Below are 7,500 nucleotides of genomic sequence, written 5' to 3'. Positions count from 1 at the left end.
ATGGCCAGTTTTGGCCCGTTTTTGGGCCGTTTTGGCCAGTTTTTGGCCTGTTCTTGCGTCGCGCGGTGACTGTCGTGAGCGGAGCAAAATGTCAGCCATCTCAGCACCCTGGAACCCCCCGGGTTGTCACGACCTTAGCTGGAATTGCCTAAGGCGTGAGGCACCCTTGCGGCCGAAGACGCGAACTTAGCTTGCGTTGCCTAAGTCGCGGGTCACCCTCGTTGCAAAGACGCGAACTTAGCTTGCGTTGCCTAAGTCGCGCTTTGCCCTTGCGATCTTGCTCCGCAAGGATCAGCCACTTTGTAACCTCTCGCAGGTCCCGAAGGACCTGTAAAAGAGAAAGAAAGTTAGATCGAAAGAACGAGCAACGGACAAGTCCCGAAGTCTCGCGAAAAGGGAAGCTTTACAAGCAAATCGTCGAACACCTTGTGTGCACAAGAGAAAAGAGGGAGAGGGAGGAAAACAAGGCTTTTAAGGATGAACGAACAGCTGCAAGCCCACAAACAGCCGCTCACCTGGTCCCGGACGCAACACCAAGTTCCCGTAAAGGTCACGTGCGAACTTGCGAAAGAGTGTTCAACGCCCGGTATATAACCGAAGCCCCATCCAGCCATGTGCCACCCGGGGGGTTCCTGGGGTCTGAGCTGGCTGACATTTTGGTGAGCGGAGGCAGCACTCCGCTCACCTCCCGCGGCACGCGAAAATGGCTCCGTTTTGGGCTGTTTTGGGGCTGTTTTGCTCGGTTTGGTGAACGGTCGCTTTGCAATGCTGCAGCTTGTTCGAACTTACATATTTACAAGCAAAATGACCCAAAACCATAAGAAAACATGCTGTCAAGCAGCTGTACATGCGGGTGCGAGCGACGAACGGTTCGTTGAACGGAGTTGTTGCGGGTGCGCGACGACCGTTCGTGACATTCTCCCCCACTTAAACTGTCGACGCCCTCGTCGACGCTTGTTGGTAGTTGTTGATGACTTCTTCTTCATGTCGCAGGGCGTCTTCAGGCTCCCAACTGGCTTCAGTTCGGGGAAGCTTTCGCCACTTCACCAAGTACTCTGTCTGCTCCGCTCCGTTGGGTAGCTTTATCTTGCGATCCGCCAGAATGGTTTCCACTCGCTTCTCGTAGGAGGCTGTGATGGGAGGTAGCCGAGTTGGAATACTTCGAGAAGCATCTTGCGGATCCGAATGGTAGGCCTTCAGGTTGCTGGCGTGAAGAACGTTGTGAATTTTGAACCACGCCGGCAGCTGCAACTTGTAAGAAACATTGCCTACTCTGCTGATAATTGGGAAGGGCCCTTCATACTTACGCACCAATCCTTTGTGGACTCTTTTCCTGAAGAATTGGAGTGATGCTGGTTGGAGCTTTACCAACACCAAATCGCCAACTTTGAACTCTTGTGGTCGCCTTCCCAAGTCTGCCCACTTCTTCATCCGTTTTGCCGCCTTCTCCAAGTAAGCCCGCGCAATATCGGCATTTCGATGCCACTCCTTTGCGAAATGGTAGGCTGATGGACTACTCCCAGTATAACCAATTGCCATAGTGTGCGGAGTCGACGGTTGTTGTCCTGTGATAATTTCGAAGGGGCTCTTGTTGGATGCAGAGCTCCGCTGCAAGTTGTAGGAGAATTGGGCGATGTCCAACAGCTTCACCCAATCTCGTTGATTGGCACTCACGTAGTGCCGGAGATACTGCTCTAAGAGCGAATTTATTCTTTCAGTTTGACCATCCGTCTGGGGGTGGAGGCTTGTAGAGAAGTATAACTTTGACCCCAACAATTTGAATAGCTCGGTCCAGAATCGTCCCAGGAACCGAGCGTCTCGATCACTAACAATATTGTGTGGGACTCCCCAATACTTCACTACACCCTTCATCATCAGTCTGGCCGCCTCTTCAGCTGAACAGTGTAGGGGAGCAGCAATGAAAGTTGCATACTTTGAAAACCGATCGACCACCACAAGTATCGATCCAAGTCCCCCTACAGGCGGCAAGCTAGATATGAAGTCTAAGGAAATGCTCTCCCATGGCCTTTCTGGTACAGGCAACGGCTCCAAAAGTCCCACCGGCTTCCGTTGCTCCACCTTGTCTTGTTGGCAAGTAAGGCATGTTCGAACATACTCCTCCACATCAATCCCCATCTTTGGCCAGTAGAAGGCCCTCTCCACGAGAGCCAATGTTCTGTGAATGCCGGGATGTCCAGCCCAAAGGGAATCGTGACACTCTTTCAAGAGTTCACGCCTTAAATTGTCCACTCGGGGAACATAAACTCTATTCCCTTTTGTGTAAACAAGTCCCTCCTGGACCCAAAATCGTCGTGCCTTGCCTTCTTTGATGAGCTGCATCAGGATAACTGCCTGGGGATCACTATACAGTCCATCTCTGATTCGAGAAAGGAAGTTGGAATGTAACTGACTTGTTTGGCCTCTGCCCTCCAGTTGTGCAGCATTCACGCACTCCACCTTCCGACTCAGCGCATCGGCCACGACATTCGCCTTCCCGGGCTTGTATTCCATTGCCATATCAAATTCAGCCAGGAAGTCCTGCCACCGTGCTTGCTTTGGGGAGAGCTTCTTCTGAGTTTGGAAATAACTCAGGGCGATGTTGTCTGTTCTCAGCATAAATCGTGACCCGAGGAGGTAGTGTCGCCAAACTCGTAGGCAGTGGATCACCGCTGTCATCTCCTTCTCATGCACTGGATACCGCCTCTCGGTCTCGTTGAGTTTGCGGCTCTCGTAGGCCACCGGATGACCTTCTTGCATGAGTACTCCACCAATAGCAAAGTCCGAAGCATCGGTATGGACTTCAAAGGGCTCTCCATAGTTTGGCAATTTGAGCACTGGTTCTTCCAGAACAGCAGCCTTCAGATCTTGGAATGCTATCTCACATTTGTCAGACCACTTCCAAGGCTGCTCCTTCTTCAGCAACTCCGTCAGTGGGGTTGCCCGCTTCGAATATCCTGAAATGAAGCGTCGATAGTAGTTGACGAATCCAAGGAAGGATCTCAACTCTGGCACCTTCTTTGGTGTTCGCCATTCCGCAACTGCTTGCACCTTCGACTTGTCCATCCGAATGGAGCCACCACCGATTCGATGCCCTAAGAATAGGATCTCAGTTTGAGCAAAGTAGCATTTCTCCCTTTTTACGAACAAAGTGTTCTCCCTGAGAACCTTGAAAATCGTCCGAAGGTGCTTGACGTGCTCCTCGAGCGTTTGGCTGTAGACGACGATATCGTCCAAGTAGACGACCACGAACTTATCCAAATACTCCTTGAATAGTTGGTTCATGAGAGTACAGAATGTGGCCGGAGCGTTGGTTAAGCCGAAAGGCATCACCAAGAACTCAAATGCTCCATACCTGGTCACACAGGTAGTCTTCGCTTCGTCGCCTTCAGCAATGCGCACCTGCCAATACCCCGACCGAAGGTCGAGTTTTGAGAAATACTTGGCCTTGCCCAGTTGGTCGAACAAGTCCGCGATGAGCGGGATGGGATACTTGTTCTTCACCGTTACTTTGTTGAGGGCTCGATAGTCGACGCATAATCGGAGGCTCCCATCTTGTTTCTTCTGAAAGAGAACTGGAGCTCCGAAAGGTGCTTTTGAGCTGCGGATGAGACCACCGCTTAGCAGTTCACCTAACTGCTTCCTGAGTTCGGCCAACTCTGGCGGGGGCATGCGGTAGGGTGGTCTCGCTGGAGGCTTCACTCCTGGCTCCAGCTCGATACTGTGATCCACGCCTCTGCGTGGTGGGAGAGTCTTCGGCAACTCGGGTGGCATAACGTCTTCGAACTCCTTCAAGACGTTCGCCACTACAGCAGGTTCTTGAATGGCCTCTTCGTTGAGTGGCTCTAGCTTCATAGCAGCCACGAATGTCAGTTCGCCCTTTCGCACCCCTTTCTTCAATTGTAAGGCCGAAATGTGTTGGGGCTCCTTGGTTCCTCTCCGAGAGACGGGAACCACGCAGGGGTCATCGCCTCCCATCATACATAGGGAGTTTAAGAACGGCATCGGCACCAACTTCGCCGCATGCATAAACTCCATTCCAAGAATCACTTGGAAGTCGTCCAGTGGCACGGCCATCATGTTGGTGTTACCGCTCCAAGTCCCGATTTTGATAGGAACACCCTTCGCCAACCCAGAGATTCGCCTGGCCTCCGAGTTCACCGCCTTCATTCGGCTTGGGCTCTTCTCCAATGTCAACCCAAGTCGCTGTGCTTCGCGATCGGCTATGAAGTTGTGGGTAGCGCCCGTGTCCACCATTGCACGGGTCGTTTGGCCATTTAGCTTAATGTCCACATACATTAGTTCGCTGCTTCCTGCTTTTTGTGCCTTCGTCTTCGTGTTCTCCCCCACTTGACCCCGTATAGCGTTCAACAGACGCATTGCTCCCATTCGGGGTCCTTGCGACTCCTCCTCGTCGCTACTGGATTCTGAGCTGCTCGAACTAAGAGCAACAGCTTTGCCCTTGTCCGATCGGGGAGGGTGGATGGAAGCTGTCAAAGCGTTGAGTGCCTGCTTCTGTGGGCACTCCCTTACCATGTGCGGTCCTCCGCACAAGAAGCATCCTCCAGGTTTTGAGGCCTTGCCTTTTGGGTTCGGCCCTTTGTGGGAGCTCTTCTTCTTCTGTTCGCCCCCAAGATCTTTCCCTCGAGAATGTTTTGGAGGGCGATTGCTTGAAGATTGTTTCCTTCTCGCTGGGTCTTCAGAGGAAACGAAGTCGGTGAGCCTTTCTGCAGCTGCAATTGCCCCGACCACGTCGGTAACATTCCTTCGATTCAGCTCTTGCTGAGCCCATGGTTTCAGACCATCAAGGAAGCTGAACAACTTGTCCTTCTCGGACATGTCCTGTATGTCCAGCATCAGTGCAGAAAACTGCTTTACATAGTCTCGGATGGTGGTACTTTGGCGGAGTTGTCTCAACTTCCTTCTTGCGACGAACTCTGTGTTCTCCGGTAGGAACTGAGTTCTCAACTCCCGCTTCAAGTCTTCCCATGTGTCGACTCGACACCGACCTTGTTGGATCTCCTCCCAACGAGTTCGCCACCAAAGTTTCGCATCTCCATTCAGATACATTGTTGCTATTGAAACTTTGGTATCTTCAGAATCGGGCCTCGTAGCTCGGAAGTATTGCTCCATGTCGAACAGAAAGTTCTCGAGCTCCTTGGCATCTCTGGCCCCTCCGTATCCATGGGGCTCAGGTGCCCTCAAGTTTTGTGGCGGTGCAACGCGGGTGTTGCCTCCTCCCGCATTTAGCATTCTTGTGAGCATAGCCACCTTCGCCGTGAGTTCCGCCACAACGTCTTGCAAGTGCTGCACGGAGTCCTTGGTGTCATCGGACAGTCGGTCGACTAGGGCCTCGACCTTGTCGATCCTGGACTCCGCTTCCTCTTGCGAGCTCTCTACCCCAACAAGTCTTTGTTGGCCATGGTAGAGTTCCTCCATGCTCGCTTCCAGAACATCTAGGCGGGTTTCCGCCGTCGTGAGTCTCTCCTTATGACTCTTTTTTCCTGTTAGCGCACCAGATTGCGCTTCCTCCGCTCGCGGAGAGTTGCCAACTTCTCGCTCATCCTGTTCGCTGCCGCGATCCTCGTGAGCGGCTCCAACAGCATGAGAGCGAGTGTGCACATGCAGCCCACCTGCGGCTGCTTGGGGCAAGGTTCCGGCTTGCCCCGTCTTGCTTGATTCGCCACGATGCTTTGCCATGGCGAAGTTGCGAAGTTCGTTCGCTGTTCGATCGAAGAGCTTGCCCGCTCTGATACCACAATGTCACGACCTTAGCTGGAATTGCCTAAGGCGTGAGGCACCCTTGCGGCCGAAGACGCGAACTTAGCTTGCGTTGCCTAAGTCGCGGGTCACCCTCGTTGCAAAGACGCGAACTTAGCTTGCGTTGCCTAAGTCGCGCTTTGCCCTTGCGATCTTGCTCCGCAAGGATCAGCCACTTTGTAACCTCTCGCAGGTCCCGAAGGACCTGTAAAAGAGAAAGAAAGTTAGATCGAAAGAACGAGCAACGGACAAGTCCCGAAGTCTCGCGAAAAGGGAAGCTTTACAAGCAAATCGTCGAACACCTTGTGTGCACAAGAGAAAAGAGGGAGAGGGAGGAAAACAAGGCTTTTAAGGATGAACGAACAGCTGCAAGCCCACAAACAGCCGCTCACCTGGTCCCGGACGCAACACCAAGTTCCCGTAAAGGTCACGTGCGAACTTGCGAAAGAGTGTTCAACGCCCGGTATATAACCGAAGCCCCATCCAGCCATGTGCCACCCGGGGGGTTCCTGGGGTCTGAGCTGGCTGACATTTTGGTGAGCGGAGGCAGCACTCCGCTCACCTCCCGCGGCACGCGAAAATGGCTCCGTTTTGGGCTGTTTTGGGGCTGTTTTGCTCGGTTTGGTGAACGGTCGCTTTGCAATGCTGCAGCTTGTTCGAACTTACATATTTACAAGCAAAATGACCCAAAACCATAAGAAAACATGCTGTCAAGCAGCTGTACATGCGGGTGCGAGCGACGAACGGTTCGTTGAACGGAGTTGTTGCGGGTGCGCGACGACCGTTCGTGACAGGGTGGCACAGGGCTGGATGGGGCTTTCGTATAGCAGGGACGGTGCTGCCTCTCGCTTCGCTCGCTGTTCGCCGCTCGCCGCTCGCTCGCGCAGCCAAAAATGGCCAGTTTTGGCCCGTTTTGGCCAGTTTTTGGCCTGTTTTTGCGTTGCGCGGTGACCATCTTGAGCGGAGCAAAATGTCAGCCATCTCAGCACCCTGGAACCCCCCGGGTGGCACAGGGCTGGATGGGGCTTTCGTATAGCAGGGACGGTGATGCCTCTCGCTTCGCTCGCTGTCCGCCGCTCGCTGCTCGCTCGCGCAGCCAAAAATGGCCAGTTTTGGCCCGTTTTTGGGCCGTTTTGGCCTGTTTTTGGGCTGTTCTTGCGTCGCGCGGTGACCGTCGTGAGCGGAGCAAAATGTCAGCCATCTCAGCACCCTGGAACCCCCCGGGTGGCACAGGGCTGGATGGGGCTTTCGTATAGCAGGGACGGTGCTGCCTCTCGCTTCGCTCGCTGTCCGCCGCTCGCCGCTCGCTCGCGCAGCCAAAAATGGCCAGTTTTGTCCCGTTTTTGGGCCGTTTTGGCCTGTTTTTGGGCTGTTCTTGCGTCGCGCGGTGACCGTCGTGAGCGGAGCAAAATGTCAGCCATCTCAGCACCCTGGAACCCCCCGGGTGGCACAGGGCTGGATGGGGCTTTCGTATAGCAGGGACGGTGCTGCCTCTCGCTTCGCTCGCTGTCCGCCGCTCGCCGCTCGCTCGCGCAGCCAAAAATGGCCAGTTTTGGCCCGTTTTTGGGCCGTTTTGGCCAGTTTTTGGCCTGTTCTTGCGTCGCGCGGTGACCGTCGTGAGCGGAGCAAAATGTCAGCCATCTCAGCACCCTGGAACCCCCCGGGTGGCACAGGGCTGGATGGGGCTTTCGTATAGCAGGGACGGTGCTGCCTCTCGCTTCGCTCGCTGTTCGCCGCTCGCCG

This window comes from Musa acuminata, unplaced genomic scaffold (genome assembly GCF_036884655.1).
Source record: "Musa acuminata AAA Group cultivar baxijiao unplaced genomic scaffold, Cavendish_Baxijiao_AAA HiC_scaffold_1136, whole genome shotgun sequence".
Lineage (NCBI taxonomy): Eukaryota > Viridiplantae > Streptophyta > Magnoliopsida > Zingiberales > Musaceae > Musa > Musa acuminata.
Note: the sequence above shows the minus strand (reverse complement) of the source record.